Below are 22770 nucleotides of genomic sequence, written 5' to 3' on the forward strand. Positions count from 1 at the left end.
CCTAAAATGTTACAGTAACTTCTTACTTCAAGTGTCCTTGGAAATTGATCTAGACTTTTCAGATTAAAGGAAGAAAACTACTCCTTTATGCATAAGTATCTTTGCTGACTTTCTTGAAATATCCTCTTTAGGTTTACCATTTCATCCTTTGCCATCTGGCTGCAATACTGATTGGAACTCAAGCCTAAGATCTCACTCTTGCCTTCATTCCTCTGCCGTTACAGCAGCAAGAGTCAGGCGCAGCAAACTTCCAGTTCAATAGAAATTGAATAAAACCTCAATCGCTGGGAAGCCTTATTTAATATTTCCCTCTGCTTTTCAGTTTGGGGAAGCTATGATATGCTCTATAATGGGATAGGGAGAGGAGACACTTGGGACACCCGTGAATACTTCCTGAATGTTTACTGTGTGCCTGGAGCGTTGCTAGTGAGAGATGGAGAAGCAAAGGCAGAGCCATGACAGGCTCATAAAGAAGCCAGAGAAGCTAGGCCTCGGTTTCAGTTCCAGAATTCCTGGAATTGAGCACAGATATCTGGAATTGAGTCATGATTTCCCCAAAATGAAAGATAGGTCAACTAAGGGTTACCAATCAGATGCAGGTAGGGAAGCCTCCCCCACATGATATAATCCTTATGTAACTCTTATGCAACCCTTATGTGTAACTCCGATTTATAATCAATCAGTTAAGTACTAATAGTGAAAAGCCCCTCAGACTGTGGTCAAAAAGGTGGTCTGCAGAAAGTCCCTTTATATAATGCTATGGTATAAAAGCCCCTCACTTTTGAGACTCGTGGCTACTCGTTCTGAGAAGGCTACCACTGTGTTGGTGAGCTGGATGAGGGCCCTAGCTCAAGCTAGCCAAGCTAGCCAATAAAGACCCTTTGTTTATTGCATCCCAACTTATCTTTGTGTGATTTCTCTGGGGAGATCTTGGCCCGGTTTGACACTAGATGCTAATCATGCCAACGAGATAGACCAAGGCCCTCTCCTCCTAATATTTTCAGGCTAGCGATGTGTATAATCAATACCACACAATAATAGAAAATGATCAGAAGTAAAAAGTACAATGAGAGGAGCAAACTAAGATGTGTTCTCTTGCTGCAAGTAGGGATTTGAAGAGTAGTGGAGCCTTCCCTCCTCTCCATACTGAAAAGCTTTGTTTGGCCTCAAGCTTCCAATAAATTATCAGTTCTAGGAAGACTTACTTCAGCAGAAGAAAAATGTTTGCAAGCAGTGTTTTATGGAATTATAAATAAAGGTGACAAGCTGAGTGAGTGTGGGCAAGGCCAAGTTTCCTCATCTATAAAACATAATGTTATCTGTCTTGAAGGTTACTAGGCAAGGGGCGGTTTTTGGCAAAACAGAATGTAAAAGAAGCAGAAGAGTTAGGGCTGAAGATCTTAGAGCCAGATGCTAGGGTTCAAATCCTGGTTCATCCACTAAGTAGCTGTTGAATCTAAGACAGACGATTTATCATCTTTATTTTCTTATAGAAAGGGAAGAGTAATAGTGCCCACCTTACAGGGTTTGAGAAGTAAATAACTATAACTAAATATATACATCACTGTCATCCCATTGTTCATTGATTTGCTCGAGCGGGCACCAGTAACAACCCCATTCATCCCTGTCACGTGCTAGTATAGCCCAATGGCATACTGGGGCCTTTTTCACGGTCAGGAGAATGAGGACCATTGTTGTTACTGTTTTTGGCATATCAAGTACTCCATGGGTAGCTTGCCAGGCTCTGCCGTGCAGGTGAAATACTCTCGGTAGCTTTCCGGACTCTCCGAGAGGGATGGAAACATTTGGGGTGGCCTCTAATCACCTTTACAAGTGTTCCCAGTCTACCAGATGTAAGCTTTTGGTCAACTGGCATGTTGTAACGATCTGCACACTGACAAACACGCACCTGCCTGCATCTCTGGGCGGCACCTGGGACATCTGTGGCCTCAGGTTGATCTTCTTGATGGAGTGTGCCTAGAGGTTGTTGAGCACCTGGCAGAGCAGGACCCTATTGCAGAGGGTCTGTGCCAGGTCAAACACCTGCACTGAGTCCCAGGTCACCCAGTGGTTGGCTGACAGCACACCACACTGGATGAGCCACTGCATGCACTGCCGCCACGGCTCTATGTTTGACTGTGCTGTGATTTGGCCTGGCTGGGAAAGGCGGTGACACTGCACCTGCCTCAGCAGTTTTTCCATGTCCTGCCGACACTGTTCTGTCCAAATCTTGCAAAACAACCAGTGATGTCCGGCAGGAATCACACGTAGAGTTCCAGCAGGATTATGTGTAGTTCCATGCCTGGTGTGCTGAGCTGCATGCTGTCTAAGGCGAGATGGTGAGCCAGGTTCGGGAGAGCGCGAGAGGTTTGGACAGCTTCAGTGCTATCTTGCATATGTGTATATGTATATGTATCACATGTATATGATACTTTATACATGTTTGTATATATAAGATATATTATATATTATAAAACATTATGTATAAATGTATTTAAGATAGGGCTTGGTGAATGGTAAATGTTCAGTCAAAACTAGAGTCTATCACTGTCATTATTTTGTCATTATCCTCCTTGGGTACCAGTCCTAGTACAAGTATAATAAAATTCTCTTATGTGTTGTAACCATGTAATCATATTACCCTGAGACTGTGAGGGCTAAATATATGGCATAAAGGGTGACTATAAACTTTCTGTGTCAAATGGGGTCAGGTGTTTCATTTCAGTTCCAGGTTCACTTCCTTCTCCCTGCTTACTGGGAAGAACGACCTTGAAGGAGAGAGAGCTGCATTCTAAGTAGGCAGAATGGCTTTGGCTAGAGCCCAGCTCCACCACCCAGGCACAGAGGAGAGCCCTCTGCTGTCTCTTGAATGATTTAGCTTTATTGCCTATTGTCTTTCTCTAAATTGCCTTCAGGATGAATGTCTCAGTCAGAACCCATATAGAGAATACCAGCTTCCCATGTAGCTCATGAGATGAGATACTCTCCATTTATGAAACATCCTTCAAATTGACCACTTAGTGGAAGCTGTCTTTTGCACCTTATGAAGAGGAAATTACACTACCTTAGAAGTTCTGCACTCTGGCTTAGGCAATGAATTAGAGGAAGGATACGGGCTGGGGTTCTTTCCTACTGGGTATAATACACAATTTATTTTCATTTACATTAATTTCTCTACATCACTGACTATACAAGGCATTAAATTATTAAATGCAAGCAATTCCCAATAGCTTGACCCAAATAGAAGTGTTTAAATGAGTAGTAATAAAAGGAACCTTTGGATAAAACCAGTATGCAATATTGGAGAATGGGTTAATCGCCTTTCCTTATTGTACAGATTTTTTTTTTCTTTTTTGGGTCACACCCGGCGATGCACAGGGGTTACTCCTGGCTCTGCACTCAGGAATTACTCCTGGCAGTGCTCAGTGGACCATATGGGATGCTGGGACTCGAACCCGGGTTGGCCGCACACAAGGCAAACGCCCTACCCGCTGTGCTATCGCTCCAGCCCCTATTGTACAGATCTTGATAAACTTTCTTTCCCCTTTCTCTCTTCCTTTATCTATTGATTCTTCTGTTTCCTTTCCTTTTTCTTCTTTTCCTAAATTTTCTTTGAAAAGATAAAGCAAATACATTTAAATGGAACAAAAAATACCATGTTATTGGTAATGTAACTCAAAAATTCATTGATGTGGAAACATTTTTGCGAAGCTCAAGGGTTAGTCCTGGCTTTGCACTCAGTAATTACTCCTGGTGATACTTGGAGGACTGGACTGTATGGGTTGCTGGGGATTGAACTTTGGATGGCCACATGCAAAAAAAAAAAAAAAAAAAAAAACCTCACCCTCTATCTCTCCATCCCCAGTGGGAACATTTTTGTCTGCACAATTCCAAGAAAAGAGAACTCAATCTCTCTACCTCTCTATAGATAAGGTGGTTTGCTTGCTTGCATAAGAATGGATTTTAAAGTATGCATCTCATCTTAATTTAAATATTATCTATCTGCTGCCTTCCTAGTCTCACTCACCTGATATAAGGAGAGGCAACTTGAGAGAAAGGAAAATGGGTCTTTTGGTGAATCTCATTAGCAGCAGAAAGAAGTGTTTCCAAACCTTCTGGTCCTTTGGGGGTTTCTTGAGCAAGAATTGGTTCTTAAAACCATTCTTAAAATTTTATCATCATTTATGGGTATTTTCCACCTTAGCTTTACTCCTGCCTCTTAATGCATAGTGTACCATGATTAAATAAGATTCTAATGTGAACTCAAAAGCTCATATGGTCTATTTAAAAACAAAAGCATAACACACGGTGAAAAAAAAATCAAATTCTTTCTCTCCCAAATTTCTTATAGGTCAGAAATTCCATCTAAAATTATCATTGTTATTATCTTTGAAATGTCATTTCTTATTCTTAAAATGTGCCAAAAGACTGAGGTCAGATAGTACTCATTGATTCAAAAGGAACCTGTTTTCTCCAGCATAATACAAGATGTGCTGAGAATAATCTTTTTTACAAAGCAAAAAGATTCAAATTATTATTTTGGGTTGCAAAAATGCCACAGGTTATTAAACTAACATCAGGAATGGATCTAATCAGATCTCATCTATTATTAATGAGGTTCTGCCTTAATGTGATCATTATAGGTATGTGCTTTACCCCTAGAAGCGATCATCTAACATAATAACAACCTGAAATAATGAGTTGCCAGCATGATATTTTTCTTTGTGAAGGGTTATACCTATAGGGTTGCTTTTTCCTTTTCTTATAACAATAACAACAATAACAAACGGCAGCATTTTAGATAGAGACAAGCATAAGTTTTATTTGCAATATAATGGTTACTGCTTAACATCTATACAGTTAATATTTGCTACAGAGCCAACACAAAAAATGTTTTTAAAATCATATTATTACTACTTATGACTATAATCCTAGTGTTATGAAAATTCATGTCACTTACTATAGTGTGTACTTTTTTTGAATATGTGTGCAAGAGTCAGAGACAGAATTAAGATAGGATTAAGCTGATAAGTCATTAACTAATCAATTAAAAAATTTTCATAAGTATTTTAACTCAACCCTGTTTTCTCTAGTGCTCAAAAAGAGAGACATATTAAACCTTTATGAACAGAGGCAGTGACAGAACATATCCTGAATAGCTTAGTTGCTTGTTTGCTTTTTAAATAGCAGGTTATTAGGTACAGTTGTGATGACACTTGCTCACAAAATCCTATTTAATCCTCAATGCAATTCAAATCTAGTGGGTACAGTTATCTGAAGGCCAGATAAGGCAAATTTTAGTGTCAGGAATGAGAATTAATGCAAAAGTATGGACATGAGACCAAGTTTCTGTACATTTGACTATAGCAAATCAGTTGAGAAAAGCTGAAGTTTCACCAGTTATACCTTTCAAGTCCTAGAGGGCTATTCCTCTATTACTCTCTCTATCCCTACAATGCTAGTCTTTTGCTCTTCTGGCCTGGTTTCAGGGAAGCCTCCAGAATCTCTCCAAATTCTCTCTCATACTTGATCTCAGTGGACTGGAGCTATAGCACAAGGGGTAGGGCATTTGCCTTGCAAGCAGCCAACCTGGGTTCGATTCCTCTGCCCCTCTCCGAGAGCCCGACAAGCTACCGAGAGTATCCCTCCCACATGACAGACCTGGCAAGCTACCCGTGGCATATTCCATATGCCAAAAACAGTAACAACAAGTCTCAAAATGGAAATGTTACTGGTGTCTGCTAGACCAAATGGATGAACAATGGGATGACAATGCAGTGATACTTGATCTCAGTATGTATTTTTGCTGATGGCAAGTATAGACACATGGAGACTCTTCTTTTGTTTGACTTCTTCAGCACCTCTATGCCTCAGTCTAACCTTGAACCATGGTCTTTCTTCAGACTCCTTTTCTTGCCTATGCCTACCTCCGTTGTCAGATCTTCATTCATCATCCATACTCTCCAGTCCTATTCCTATTATGAGGTTTCTGTGAAAATTGTTTTGTGGTGTTGTTTCGGAGCTCACTGGCAATTCTCAGGGCTTATTCCTGACTCTGCACTCAGGGATCACTCCAGGGGCCCCTAGGGGGACCAATTGGATGCCCAGATCAAACCAGGGATCACCACATGCAGGCAAGTGCTCTGTGTTCTGAACTATTGATGTAATGACATTGCAGACTTAAGTTTTTACCCTCTTGCCAAAGAGCTTCATAGTAATGTCTAAGTCTCAAACAGGACAAATGCAGTTGCTCCTTTATTTTGTTTTTCTCTTCATTTTCTGTGCTCACCTACTCTGCCCTTATTAACCCTCTTGTTGAAGGCTATATCTTCCTCTGACTTTCTCAGTCTAGAAACATTTTTATTTTCCTGAGCTATATTTCTAATTCCTATTCACTTGCTAATCTAACTAAGGGATACACTTGCCTTTGTTCTGCTACTAAAACTTACTTCTTAAAACACTGATGATTCATGATACTTTTCATAGGACTACTATTTGTTCAATAAATGTTACTTAATTACTTCCTTGACTTCTGTGACTTTATCTGCTAAAATGAAAGATTTAGGGGTTAGAGTGATAGTACAGTGGGTAGAAAATTTGCCTTGCATCTGGGTTTGATCCCTGGAAACCTATATGGTCTCCTGAGCACTGCCAGGAGTAATTCCTGAGTGTAGATCCAGGAGTAAGCACTGAGCATCACTGGGTGTGATCCCCAAAAGCCAAAAATAACTAAATAAAATGAAAGATTCAGACTAGATATCTCTAAAATCTAGTCTTAGTCTAATGTTTTATGTGCTTCTAAGATAAAAGAATGAGATTTTTAAAGTGACTACTACCTGAAAATCTTATCACTCTGGGTCTAAACCTAAAGCATGATCTCAACGTTAAGACTCTTATTTTACTCTGAAATTCTTTTTCTCTGCCCCATGGATTTAGTTTCAGAGTAGCTCAAGCTCTCAAATCAAAGATGTTCAGAATATAAAATACACACTGTTGAAAAATAGAACAATAGAACATATTCTGTACAGTGAACTATCTGAAAATACCTTTTTCTTCTCTATAAAGTAAGGAGTTTGCATCAAGTAAGGAGGTCCATGCTATGGACCTTTCTGCTTCCAAAAATAATCTCTTTGGAATCTTCAGCAGCTCAATTGGAGTTTTAACACATAGTTATCTCACAGTCATACATGTTTGCACATATACTATTGATGATTTTTTTTTAGATGACCATATTGATACATTTCTCAGTTCTCTGTAAGATGGGTAATTGTTCAAGGGTTCAGCTACTGGCCTTGAAAATGCATTTCACGAATCACGAAATCACGAAATCCTCGTTAATTGTCGATTTCTCGAGCGGGCTCAGTAACCTCTCCATTTGTCCTTTCCCTGAGATCTTAGAAGTCTCTCTCAACTTGGCCCTCCCAACGATATCGCACTGGAGACTCTTTCAGGGTCAGGGGAATGAGATCCAGCTTCTTACTGGATTTAGCATATGAATACACCATGGGAAGCCTGCAAGGCTGTCCCATGTGGGCAGGAAACTCTCAGAAGCTTGCCAGTTTCTCCCGGAGGGAGAAGTAGGTTACAAGATATTGCTTCTGAGAGCTTGCTTCTAAGTCTCTGGATGTTGGCCCTTGATGGGATTACACACACCTGGGGTCCTCTGCCTCACCTTCATGCGTGAGGCCTGTCTGAACATGTGGAGAGGGGCCTTGGGCATGGCTGTAGCTAAGTTCTGGCGGTCTTTGGCTGCCGGGAGCTCTGCTCAGGGTGGGAAGGGAAGCTGGAGCCCATCCCCTCTGAGGGGCCCCGGGGAAGATAGCCATACGTGCGGGCAAGAGACTGCCGAAAATACATTTATGCATTTTTTTCTGTTTCTTTTTTTTTAATTCTACTGGAACCTGACTCCCTTCTTATAACCTACTTCTCCCTCTGGGAGAAACTAGCCAACTACTGAGAGTTTCCTGCGCAAGCTTCCCATGGTGTATTCATGTGCCAAAGCCAGTAACAAGCTAGGTCTCATTCCCCTGACCGTGAAAGAGCCTCCAATGCGGCATCTTTGGGAAGGCCGAGTGGAGAGGCTTCTAAAATCTCAGGGATAGGACAAAAGGAGAGGTTACTGAGACTGCTCGAGAAATTCGACGATCAATGGGATTTTGTGATTCGTGAATTCCACTGGAGGGATGGGCAATGGGGCCATTCCTGACAGTACTTGACCAGCTGACCCAGGCAGTTCAATGCTAAGCTATATTTATGCTCAGGTAGTTCTAAGAGTCACTAGGGCAATCCTCATGCCACTTAGCAGACATTAGGGCCACTACCAGCACTGCAGGGGAAGCTGTAGCATGTGGTAACCAAGGTTCAAATTCAGGTCCCCATGCATGCAAGGAGTGGACTTATGACTGCGGAGTCATTTTTCCTAACCTCATACAGTTTCTTGTGGCCATACTTCCCACAGGCTATTCCAGTTCCTGACTGAATGGGCTATGCTGGAAGGAGCAAACCCCACTTCAAGCAGACTCCATGAAGGTTTGATCTAAGCCAGTTCCTCAGGTTTGCTGAACTTTTCTTAGAACCATATTGGTGTATCCTCAAACTCTGTCTCGATTTTCCTTCTTTCCTTTTCTCTTTCACTTGTAGTCAAACCTTCATAATGCAGTCTCTTCCAGTACCTCTCCATTTTCTCTCATAGGTATATCCTTTCAGAAAGTTCTTTCGTGCCTCAGCTATTGCTTCTTGAAAGAACTGGGCTAATGTCCAATCAATATTTATCTGGAAAATTTACCTTTGTTATGGAAGAATAATGGAAAAATCAGGTTGGATTTAACATCATTTGTGTAACTAGCCCTACAGATTTTTATTTTTCCATAGCAAAGACATTCTTTCAACTTTTTCCAAAAACAATGTTCCCTCTGAGTACGGATCACAAAATTCATGTTACCAAGCACTTGGAGGAGAGATGAAGATAATGAAGAGGTGGATTCGGGGTTGCTGTAGGGATAATGGTGGAGCGTCTTAGACAATTTCGTGGTAGTGGGTACAGGAATTGTACATCAATACTGCAAACACTAACATTATTACAATCATGTTATCTCAACTGTAATTTAAAATTAAAACCTCTAACTTATAACATGTAACATTTGTAGATGATATATATATAAAGAAAATAATATTCATAATCAGACTACACCCTACAATCACTACTTACAGATTTTTTTCTATCATACACCTGTAATTCTAAAATCACTGTATCACTATATCACTGTTATCCCGTTGCTCATCTATTTGCTCCAGTGGGCACTATCAACATCTCCATTGTGAGACTTGTTGTTACTGTTTTTGGCATATTGAATATGTGATGGGTAGCTTGCCAGGCTCTGTCGTGCGGGTGAAATAGCTTGCCGGGCTCTCCGAGAGGGATGGAGGAATCAAACCCAGGTCGGCCAAGTGCAAGGCAAACACTCTACCCACTGTGCTATTGCTCCAGTCCAGTTCTTATATAACAACAACAAATAACATGTAGTACACATGAATGTTTAGTAGAGAAACTGGCAAACTTTTACTACAAAGAGCCAAATTAATGAATATTTTCAACTTTTTGGCTTTACACACTGCTGCAACGTGTTTAACTCCACCTGGTATTGTGTAAAGAGTCATTGGCAGTATGTAAATGAGAGGATGGCTGGATTTGGCCAAAGGGAATTTGCAGACCCAGGTTTTAGTGGAAGAGAAAACCTTGTAGAATGACCTGACCTGTGGCTAAATGGAAAATTTTAGACCTAATTTTAAATAACACATTAGAGCTTATAGATATACACCTGAAAGTTTGGCAAAGTCAGTGGGGGCAGAGGGTGCAGGTTGTATCCTATTAGAATGCCTCAGTGCAAACACCTCTGGCTCACCCCTGCCAGGGCCATTTCAATGAACAGGTACCTAGGCTGTGAGGAGCTCTCATTTGTATGGAACTTTTCTTGTGATTTAAGTGGGAAGGAGAATCACTAAACAATGTGTGATCTTCTGCCTTTTGTCAGGCATGAGTTAAGTAGATTTCAAATTCATCCTAATGTGCTTTTCCCATTTAATTTTGTGGTTGCATAAACTTTCATAGCAAATAATGAGTTGGGGCTGCAGCCCAAATGTTATGGACTCTTTATGTATCAGGAGAGCCTGTGGCGTGAGGCTCTGCATTCTAATGGTCTGCTTAACCAGGCGCACGGCTGGGCCAGGCTAGTTGTTTTGGCTTGAAGAAGGATTCTGCTGAACGCAGGGGTGCCCACCAGAGAGCTCCTTGGCCTCAGTCCCTTCTCCATGGAAGCATTTTTCCCCAAGACTTGACAGCTGTTCCTCTTGGGTGAAAGTGAAATTTGTCCCTCAGCTAGAATTCTAACTGCGTCTGTCTTGATTTGAGGGTTGAAAGATAAATTCCTTCCTACAACTCCTGTTTTCAGTATCCACACTTGATACTCCTATTTGTCCACAGAAATCAACATTGACTACCTATTCTCTGGTCCATCTGCTGGCATGGCACCGTGCCTGATTCCTGATGAGGGGGGTGGAGGGGTGGACTTCAAAGGGCTGGGGCTTCAGTGCACTGTGTTAGCAGGAGGCTGTGAGGGATGGTGTATGGAAGAGAGTGGGCACAGGAGGGAAAAAAGCTGCAGTAAATTTCTGTTTCTTGCATTTTTTCCCCAACTCCTGGATTCTTATATCAATAGACCCTTGTTTATTTACTTATAAACTTAGTTGATTCCTCTAGAGATCAAACACTCAATGAAAGTTTGGGCATAACAACTGCATATATGCATGGGAGATGGTGAATAAAGTGTTCTCCCCAATTCAAGCATTATCATCTAAGATAAATCAGAATGAAGTGATGAAAGATTACAAAGTGATAACTCACATAGTTACTTCATTCATGTAAAACATTAGCATGTGTACATTTCTGGGAGTAGCATGTATAGCATATGTAGCATTTCTGGAAGTAAGTGAGGGGGTCATAGGTGATCTTTATTTTTAATTTCTTTTTTATCTTTTATATTTTCTGCAAGAAATATATACATATATGTGTATAAATGTATGCATATTTATTTTATTATACATAATAAAAGGGGGCTGGAGTGGTAGCACAGCGGGTAGGGCATTTGCCTTGCATGCGGCCAATATGGGTTTGATTCCTCCGCCCCTCTCGGAGAGCTGGCAAACTACCGAGAGTATCTTGCCCACACAACAGAGCCCGGCAAGCTACCCGTGACGTATTTAATATGCCAAATTCAGTAACAACAAGTCTCACAATGGAAACATTACTGGTGCCCACTCGAGCAAATCAATGAGCAATGGGATGACAGTGATACAGTGCTATAATAAAATGAAGCAGAACAAAAATAGCTGCATAATATTAGGTATACAGAGATTGCTTAAAAGACTTAGCCTTTGGTTGAGACAGAACTTTTATGCCTTGTATAATGTCAAGTCGGTACTGGAGAAGCTCAAGCTGAAACTTTAGGAAATGAGACTAAGAACCTGGAAGCAGATCACAGTGCAACCTCTGGAGCAGGACAGTTTGCAAGGTTGATTCCCAGAGAGCTGGGTTAAGGAACAGAGGAGGAGGAACAGAGCCAGACCCTTGGAGAAGCCTTACAGCATCTGTTACACTGTCCCTGAAAAAGCTTTCATGATCCATCTCCCACCCTTTCCTAGAAGAATTGATAGCCCCTTTTTTCTGGGCAATAGAAAACTTAGAAACTATGAAGAAAAAAATTCAGGGTTCTATTGGAAAAGTTTTTCCATTATAGGTGGGATTCATCGATAGGTTCCAGATACTCTCACTAGGAGGTGTGTGTAAATTCTTTATGGGATGAATAAAGAATGCAGTCATCTGCCCAGTACTTAGACGAGAAACTGTTTTGTGGTAGGTACTCAAAATAAATGTCTCTTCCTATAATCAGAAAAACATATTTTTTAAATTATTGAGCTTATTTTTTGTGGGCATAACATAAACTTAATAAAATAAAAATGTATAGTGTAAGGTCATTAAGTATATTCATAATGCTGTACTACTATTAGCATTACCATGATCTATCTCCAGAACCTTTTCTTTTTCCCCAACTCAAACTCAATAACCATTAAACAAATAGCTCTATATTCCCATCTTTTTCTTGCTTCTGGCAACTACTGTTCTACTTTCAGGTTTTATGAATTTAACTACTTCAGTTCAACTAAAGTATTCTCAAGGTTTAATCTATGTGTCATAATTTCCTTCCTCTCCAAGGTTAAATTATATTATCATCTGTATGAACACATATTTACTCCAATTATCATCGATGGACTCTTGAATTGCTTCCACTTTGTGTGTGTGTGTGTATTTGTGTGTGTATGTATGTGTGTGCACTCCTGTCAATGCAATGCTTGAGTGGACCATAATATGCAGTGCTGGTGATCAATTTGGGTTGGCCACATGCAAGGTAAGCACCTTACCCTCTTCTATCTCTCTGACCTGCTTCCATATTTTGACTATCATGAATAACAATGCAATGAACATAGGTGTACAGATCTGTTGGAATGACTTCTTTCATTTATTTGGTGTAGTATCTTAGAAGTGAGATTCCTCAGAAAACTACATTTTATAGTAAAACTACATTCAAAGTTATATCACTCTAAGGATTAGAGTCCAGGTGTAATTAGAGAGCCATTTAGTTCCTTACAGAAAAAAAATACTTCTGGCAAGGAATCTGTATTTTTCGTAAGAACCACAGGTGATTCCAAGAATTCCATGATTTTCTAGGACTCTTCAATTCTATCATTTATTAAAACTCTCTTACTACTCCTACCTATAGTGCTTCTATAAAATTCTTGGGTATTTCCATGCAGATGAAAAACGGAATATTAAGAAAGCCTTACAATCTAATTCTCATAAAAGTGGTAGACCAAATTCTATTAGCTGGATAATTCTGTCCATCCCATTGCTCATCAATTTGCTTGAGTGGGCACCGGTAACGTCTCCATTGTGAGACTTGTTACTACTTTTTTTCGAATATTGAATATGCCACGGGTAGTTTGCCAGGCTCTGCTGTGTGGGTGAGATATTCTCAGTAGATGCCCGGCTCTCTGAGAGGAGTGGAGGAACCAAAACCGAGTCAGCCGTATGCAAGGCAAACACCCTACTACCGTGCTATAGCTCCAGTCCAGTATATTGCAATGATTTATTACAATATAACTATCATTTATCGTACCAAATTCTGGCATTTCTATGAAGATACTGGCTCCTTCAAGGCACTTACTTTCCATTTTACAAATCAGGACACTGAGATATTAAAGATTTAAGCTAATTGTCTGAAACCATGTGATTATATACACTTTGTCCATTTATAAATGTGTGTATTCAGTGACATATCAGAAATCTAGATTCTAAAGGAAGTCCATTTCAGCTACTTGCAAAAAAATGAACTCAGACCTCTGTCTAATGCCAGGCACAAAAGTCAGATCAAAGTGGTTTAAAGACCTCAGTATCAGATCTGAGTCCATAAGGTACATGGAGGAAAATTAGGAAGAACCCTCCATGACATTGAAACTAAGGGCATCTTTAAGGAATTGAAACACCACTGACCAAACAAGTGGAAACTAACACACAAAAAATGGGACTACATTAAACTAAGATGATTCTGCACCACAAATCAAACAGTGACCAAAATACAGAAAAAGTCCACTGAATGGGAAAAATTATTTGCCCAATACCCTTCAGATAAGGGGTAATATCCAGGATATACAAGACATTAGTAGAACTAAACAAGAAAAAAACTTCCAACCCCATCAAAAATAGGAAGAATAAATGAACAGAAACTTTCTCAAAAAAGAAATACAAATGTCCAAAGGGCACATGAAAAAATGTTCTACATCACTAATCATCAGGGAGATGCAAATCAAAACAACAATGAGATATCATATTATACCACAGAGACTGACACACATGAAAAAAAGCAAAAACAACCAGTGCTCGCACTGATGCGGGGAGAGTGGCACTCTCTTTCATTGTTGGTGGGAATGCTGACTGGTCCAACCCTTCTGGAAAACAATATGGGCTTTCCTTGAAAAACTAGAAATTGAGCTTCCATATGACCCAGCAGTACCACTTCTGGGAATATATCCCAGAGGTACAAAAAAGCACAGTAGAAATGACATTTGCACTTATATGTTCATTGTGGCACTGTTCACAATAGCCAAAATCTGGAAACAACCTGTGTACCCGAGAACAGTTGACTGGTTAAGGAAATTTTGTACATCTACACAGTAGAATACTATGCAGCTGTTAGGAAAGATAGAGTCATGAAATTTGTTTATAAGTGGGTGGACACAGAGAGTATTATGCTAAGTGAAATGAGTCAGAAAGGGATAGATATAGAATGAATACACTCATTTGTGGACTATAAAACAACATAGTATGAAACTAACACTCAAAGACAGTAGAGACAAGGGCCAGGAAGATTTTTCCAGTTAGAAGCCTGCCTTATGAGCTGGGGGAAAAAGCAGCTAGGATAGAGAAGGGGTCACTAAGTCAATAATGGTTGGAGAGATCACTCAGGATGGGAGATGTGTGCTGAAACTAGACAAAGGACCAAAAATTATAGCCTCTCAAACCATAATGCCCCAAAGTAGAGAGAGAGTAAAAAGGAAATTGTCTGCCAAAGAGGCAGGGAGTGGGGTGCAGGGGAGTGATGGGAAGGATACTGGGGACATTGATGGTGAAAATTGTACACTGGTGGAGGGATGGGTGTTCGATCATTGTATGACTGAAAATTATAAAACTTTATAACTATATCTCGTGGTGATTCAATAAAAAAAATTAAAAAGGAAGTCCATTTCAATGCCTTATTTTCCAGAGTCATATAGGTTTAGAGGTGAAATGTTTAGTAGAGGAGGATGGCTTCGAATCAGAAATCAGGTGTGTTTTAATGTATTAGTAGAGACTCTTGAAATTCTTTAACATTTTATGAGTTACTCATAAAATTATGAGTGATTTTCCCAGAGCTACTATATCACATTATTCCACAAGTATCGAATAGTGCCTAGGACAGAACTAAGCCCATAACAGAGGGGAGAGCGAGCAGGTGAGTGGGAAAGGAAGTGACATTCAGAATGAATCCCTTGAAGCAGTGTAATTAGTTCTATGATGGAAAGTAGAAATAGTTGCCTTTATTAGTCATGTTTAGAGTGGATACGTACTGGGTCTTAGAGCCCCAAAGACTTGGATTTTAATCCCATTTCATGGTTTACTACTGAAGAGAATCAGGACATTCTATCCCAGGCTTGCCATGGGGAGAGTGATGACAGTTCCACATTCTGATGTTCATTATTTTAAACCAATAATGAAGCAATAAAATAATAGTATATCCCCAAGTACACAACTTCAGTACCATGACTATTCTGAGTTGGAGGCAATTTTGAATCAATACATCCAGGAAATGTTCTCTTGCCTCTCACTAACTCCCTCAAAACAGAAGGGAATTTTTTGCTCCCCCTTACCTGGAAATGGAGCGGCTTCTTGTTATCAGAGATGAAGGAAGAGCTGACACCAGGACAAGTTTGAGAGACTGACCTTACAACAAACACCCTTATCTTTCATTAGTTCCCCCTTATATTTCTTAAGCACTTCCTCGTGAGCTTAAGTTACTCTTAAGTTCAAACCTTCAAACCCAATTTTCTTTTTCTTTTTTTTTTTTTTTTGCTTCTTGCGTCACACCCGGCAATGCACAGGGGTTACTCCTGGCTCATGCACTCAGGAATTACTCCTGGCAGTGCTCAGGGAGACCACATGGTGTAGGATGACATTGCTTTGTCATTTCCCCCCTTGCCACAAGGAGCTTAAGTTTATCCTGGTCACACCCATCAAGGTGCTCCTGAGTCACTCCCATTCCTTTGTTTAGCTGTAACTACTTCTCTATTCTCTCTTCCCCAAACAGTTCATCAGCTTTTTCCCCTAATGAAACTGTTAGTTTGTAAGGTCAGATCTTCCTAGGACACTGAACTTATATTGTAAGTTAATATCGCCTTTCTCCTCTCCTTGTGTCTTTTGAATAGTTTACTTTAAAGCAATGTCCCTTTTGTATAGACACAAGAAGGCAATATTATGCTTTTGTAACTTGGGATTTAATTGGCTTCAAATATTGTTCATTCCCAGGTATCTGCTTTCTCGACTTAAGCCTCAGTTGCCCTCAGTCCCTAGCATCCCAAAAGGAGGGTTCTGATTAGGGATGGGACGGACCCAGGGCAAGCGGTGAGTTATGTGCTGCCCTGGCATCGAGATGGGCCTGGCCAAAGTGCCTAATTCTTAACTATAAGTTAAGAGCTTGATCATGAACAAATGCTGTCATGATCCAAAAGTAACGACGAGACTAGGACTCTGCCAGGGATAGGAAAGACTAATCTGGCCTGAGCACTGTAGTCTGAGATCAAGATGGCCCCAGGAGAGCAATTCTATAATCTTAATGCATCTCTTATTGTGTCCATACAAAATGACTAATATTATGAATGCTTATATGTTTGCTGGGTGAGGAGAGGAGAAACACACTTATGGGATTCGCCCTTGGATGGGTCATCCTGCTGAAAGAGAATCTGTCCTAGAAGCATCATCCCCTGAGGGAAAGAACTTTAACCCTATTGATTGTGACCACACCTATGTGTAAGCCCCAACCCCTCATGCTGGGGAAATTTAACTAGGCTGGAAGAGTAGGTGAGGGAGAGAAACTAGCAAAGAGATCCAGCGTGGAAGAGATCCAGAGCTGGGAGACAAGCGGAGGGAGAGACAGGAGAATGAAATAAGCGACAACTGATCAAGCAACCAGTTTGGCTTTCTTCCTTCCTTTGCCTGCCCTTGGCCAACAGCCGTCCTGATTCCAGCCCATACACAGCGGTTCCAGAACACCAAACTCAGGCAGTGAGACAGAGCTGCCCGAAGAGCCTGCGAGTGCGCGTGCCCTTCAGCGTGCATAGTTTTTTACAATATGGGATACTGGGAGTTGAACCTGGGTCAGCCGCGTGCAAGGCAAACGCCCTACCTGCTTTGCTATCGCTCCAACCCCATCGAACCCAATTATCTTAATTAAAATGGTATATAAACTCCCAAGGATTTGAGTTTTACTTCATTATAAATTTATACATTTATAAATTTGTACATTTATAAAATGGTATATAAGCCCTGGAGTATTTTACTTTTACTTTTTTTTTCCTGTGAACTCTTATGCATGCAAATATTAATAAAAGCTGTATGCCTTATTACTGGCTAGTATATCTCTTGGTTTAATTTTCAGAACCCCCCCCCAAAAAATAAACAGAAGGCTAGAGAAAAAGTGTTTCCTCTCAGGTACCAGGTTAAAGATTTTTGGAGAATTATTAAACTTACACTCTTGTGTTTCTCATTGTAAAATACATAGGTTAACATCAACTTCAGAGATTAGTTAGAAATAGGAAGTAAAGGCATTCTTCCTAGAGCTTGAGCTACGTTGGGCACAATGCGTGAGAGGATTTTTCTAATCTTCCTCCCAGGATAACCCAAATCAATTTCAAGGATAAGGCTGGTGTCCCAGTCTCAAGGAGATGCATTGCCTATGCAATAAGGCTAACTGGTGATTAAAGTCAGGTTCAAGCTTTTGGCCCAGAAAATGTGTTTATATAAAGCCACGAGAAGAAGCCACTTCTATTTCTCTTCCATGTTAGAAGCATCATCCATAATATCCCAAAGGTGAAAGCAGGACCTAGAGAGAGAGTACAGCAGGGAGGACGCTTGCCTTTCATGCAGCCAAACCCAACAAGACATACAGACCCCTAAGCCTCACCAGGAAGGATCCCTGAGCACAGAGCAGCAGCAAGTCCTAAGCACTGCCAGGTGTGTCTCCTCAAGTCCCCTACTCCCCACCCCGCTCCCCACACACATACACACTCTGCCCCCTACCTTGTAAAACAAAGCAAAACAAAACAAAAACAAACAAGCAAACAAAAAGGTGAAAGCAACTCAGGTGTTTATCAACAGATGACCAGATAAACAAAATTTGGTTCACACATGCAATGGTATATTAGTCAGCCTTATAAAGAAAATAAGTTCTGACAGGACTTTATTTGTGAAGTAAACCAGGCACAAAAGACAAATACTGTACAATTCTATATTTATGAGCTGCCTCAAATAATCAGATTTCCAAAACAGAAAGTATCGTAGTTTCCAAAGAATGTGAAAAGGAATGAGATGTTGCTTAAAAAGTAAAGTCTCAGTTTCAAATTGTAAAAGTTCTGTAGATTGGTTGAACAACAACCTTCATATACTTAAAATATTGAACTGCTCATTAAAAATGGTACATTTTATAGAGATTTCCACAATTAATTTTTTTAATTATAAAAGAAAAAGTTCATGAGAAATGAATATTATTTTACTCCAGCTGCATATAAAACTATATCTTTGTTGTTTAATGTACACACATGGATTATAAGTGTTGGTTTGATGAGTTTACTTTCATTTTATTTTTAATTTTTTGGGTTTTTGGATCAAACCCAATGATGCAGGTCACTCCTGGTGGTGTTAGTGGGACATATGGGATGCCAGACATAAAACATGGGCTGGCAGAGTACAATGCGAACCCCCTACCTGCTGTATGATCGCTCTAACCCCAAAACTGTGTATTTTCTTCCAGAGTCCAACATGATTACTTGAAACCATTTCTTTGGAGACCAAACTCCATCCAAGATGCAACAGGTAAGAAACAGCTTTATAATTTTCAGATTAGCAGACTTTCTCTGCTAATGTCTCACTAATTATCATGTATACTTAGCACTGAACTATAATTATTATCAGTTAATTAGACCTTAAAATGTATCTTTGATAACATCTCTGGCATTTAATTATGTAACTGGTAACTTATGAATGTTATTAAGAGGATATATGACCATAGTAAAATATAATTAGAAATCATTTTTGTTTCTTGATATCATATTGATTGTAATAATACTTTTGTAGCTTTTATAGCTTGTATGAAAATAGTCACATTAAATTGATAGTCTATAAAACAAATGCACATTTTAACAAAAATTTTTAAAGCACATTAAAATGAGAGAGGCCATAGGAAAAACAACACTGAATATCATTCTTGATACTTTTAAACAACAGTTCATACTAAATAGGCTGCCTGATTTAAAGGTTACTTTTGTCTTAAAACAACAGTTAAGAATTTATTTATACAAAATTAACTTCTACTTTTAAAATAGGAAAATTCTACCAAACTGTTTTAAATATTATGAAAGTAACAAATACATTTCCCTCAAATATACAATCCATATAAACTTTAAGTTTATTAATTTTTTTTATTATTGAAGTAACATGGTTTACAATAGTGTTAATATTTACACTTTGGGCATACAAAGTTATTGCACTGCACCCAACTGCCACTAAAATATCTCAAACCCTCCGTTATCATATTTATGTTCCTTCTGATCAACCCCACTCCTCTCCATGTTCAACACAGCCTGACTTGGTGACATTAAATAATGTTGTCTGCCACGTGCAAGGCAAAACAAGTGCCCTAACTGCTGTGCCATCCCTCCAGCCCCTGCTCTTTTTTTTTTTTTTAATTGGGGGTAGGTTTTTGGCCCACATAAGGCTGTGGATGCTATTCCTGACTCAGCTCAGGAATAATCCTAGTGGTCTTGGGAAGACCACAGATATTAGCTTTCTGTCAGATGTGTGGTTGTGAATTCTGAATTCAGTAGGGTGTCACTTTGTCTTTTATACCTTTCACAGTGAAGTTTTTTCTTGTTGTTTTTTGGTTTTAAGTAATCTGATTTGTTTGTTTGGGTGTTTTGCTTTTATGCGCTGATAGGGTTGATCATCAGACTCCTCTGAAGTCAATATCAGCAACGTGGAGTTCCACATACGTTTTCCTTGATATATTCTTTTAGTTAGATTTTAATATTGAGATGTTTAGTCCAACTTAAATGAACTTTTGTGTCTTGAGCAAAATAAGGATTCTCTTCTTTTTTTTTTTTAATTTGCATGTGTCTAACAAGAGACAGAGTCTCTTGCTCCCTTGCCTGACTGTCTTCACCGGGGCCCATCAGAGGGGGTGAGTTGACTTTCCCTCCCTGCCTTGAATAGAGCCCCCGCAGCTAAAGACCTCTGGAACCCAGCCATAGCCATGCTCAAGGCCCCTCTCCACACGTTCGAACGGGCCTCACACATGAAGGAACCTCGGCAGAGGAACCCAGGTGTGCGGGACCCGGTGCTGAGATCTTCAAGCCTGCTCGGATAGGGACTGGGACTCTTCCACCCAGATCCTCTATTTTTCAGTAACTAGGTGGTCACACCCAGAAACTGCCCCCTGGCGCTGTGAAATCCCACCAATGGCCAACATCCAGAGACTATAAAACCAAGCTCCTTGAAGACATCTTATAGCCTAGTTCTCCCTTTGGAAGAAACTGGCAAGCTACCAAGAGTTTCCTGCCTACATGGGAAAGCCTGGCAAACTTCCCATGGTGTATTCATATGCCAAAAACAGTAACAGTGATGGGTCTCATTCCCCTTACCCTGAAAGAGCCTCCAATGTGGCACTGCTGAGAAGGATGAGTAAAGAGAGGCTGCTAAAATCTCACGGCTAGGATGAATGGAGACGTTACTGAGACCGCTCGAGTAAATTGATGATCAATGGGATGGATGATGATGATGATGATAATGTGTCTAACAAATTTTCCCATTACTATGTAATTTTCCCTCCTCCACATAATGTGCTTAGCTTCTCTTGTAACACTTTACTGTCCATACATCTCAGGGTTAATTTCTGGGTTCTCAATATTATTCCATAAGCCCGAGTTTTTCTTTTATTCTAGTACCAAACTGTTTTCTTACAAAAGCTTTAAAGTATTGTTCAAAGTCAGGAACTGCAGGACCTCCCGTCTTCTTCCTTCTCAGAATTGTTTTGACTATTCAGAGAGTTTTTTGGCTTCATAATGTTTTAGTAATGTTTGTGCTATGTGAACAATGACATTGGCATTCTTTGGAAGGCTCATTTCTAGCAGTGCTCAGGGACCATACGGTGCTAGGAACTGCATTTGAGGCTGCAGTACACAAAGCATGTGCCTCTGCCGTTTGAGCCATCTCCATGGTCTACTTTTAGAATTTTGATAGAGATTTCATTAAATATGCATAATGCTTTGGTTATGGCAGTTATTTAATAGCATTAATTTTTCTGTTCTATCAACATAAACTATTTTACCATTTTCTTTCAATGTATAAGTTTTTCACTTCCTTTGTTTTTACGTATGTTTCCTAGGTATTTTATGTTTTTGGAAAAATTTTAAGTGGGATTGAAAATTAATTTTTTGTAGTTTATTGTTTGCAGATATAAAAGCAGCATATTTAGTTGTTTTTGTAGGCTGCTAGTTTACAGTATTTATTAAAAAATTTTTTTTTTGTTGGTGTAATCTTTCTATGAAGGTGAAGGTTTTCTATGTATGTTATCATGTCATATGAAAATGGTGATAGCTTAACTTTCTTTTTCCAAATTTAAATTCCTTTAGTTTGTTTTTCTTTCCCAATTGCTGTGGCTACTAGTTCCAAAGGTATGTTGAGTAATAGTGATGAAAGTGGTCATCCTTGACTGATCTTTGATGAAAGGATTTCAGTTTTCACTGTCAATTTGTATTTTAAATGCCCTATAGCTGTATAGTTAGGACATTCACAGAAAATTATTATTATATTATTATTATTATTTTGTTTTTTGGGTCACACCTGGTGATGCACAGGGGTTACTCCTGGCTCTGCACTCAGGAATTACTCCTGGAGGTTCTCAGGGTACCATATGGGGTTCTGGGATTTGAACCCAGTGGGCCATGTGCAAAGCAAATGCCTTACCCACTGTGTTATTGCTCCAGCCCCAGAAAATTATTTTTTTTAAAAAGAATACTTTTTAAAATATTGTTAATTTTCTTACTCTGTAGAAAAATGAAGAATTATCTAGAAATTATAGAGTCTAATCTGATGGATTTGTAAATTCTAAGCCTACTAAGGTAAATTATTTTCCTGTTGTGCTTCAATGTAGCACTGTAGTACCATTGTTCATCAATTTGCTCAAGCGGGCACCAGTAACGTCTCCATTGTGAGACTTGTTACTATTTTTGACATATCAAATATGTCACGGGTAGCTTGCCAGGCTCTGCTGTGTGGATGGGATACTTTCAGTAGCTTGCCGGGCTCTCTGAAAGGTATGGAGGAATCAAACCTAGGTTGGCCGTGTGCGAGGCTCCAGTCCATGCTTCAATAGCATTTATAATTCTTTTATTTTTTAAACAGCAAGCATTTACTATTCTATTAAAAAGTGCATGTTTCATGACACTGCACTGAACTTTTGAGAACAACAATAGAAAAATCTCAAAATATTCCTTAGAGATTTACTGAGAAACCAAATACTGAGGTTGGAAGAAACTGGCACAATCTACCATATTTTAAATACTTATGTAATATTCCTCATGGTATAATTTTGAAATTATCTATCTTGGACTTTATTTTATATCCAAATCTGGCATCAGTTGTGTTTTTTTTTAATTAATTTATTTTTTAATTAGTGAGTCACAGTGAGGGTACAGTTACAGATTCACACATTTTTGTTCTTGTTTTTCCTTCATGCAATGTTTAAGAGCCCATCCCTCCACCAGTGTCCATTCTCCACCACCAATGAACCCAGCATCCCTCCCAACCCCCAATCCCATCCCCCCCACCCAGCCTCTGTGGTGAGGCATTCCAAT

Source organism: Sorex araneus, chromosome 1, assembly GCF_027595985.1.
Source record: "Sorex araneus isolate mSorAra2 chromosome 1, mSorAra2.pri, whole genome shotgun sequence".
In the NCBI taxonomy this organism is placed as follows: domain Eukaryota; kingdom Metazoa; phylum Chordata; class Mammalia; order Eulipotyphla; family Soricidae; genus Sorex; species Sorex araneus.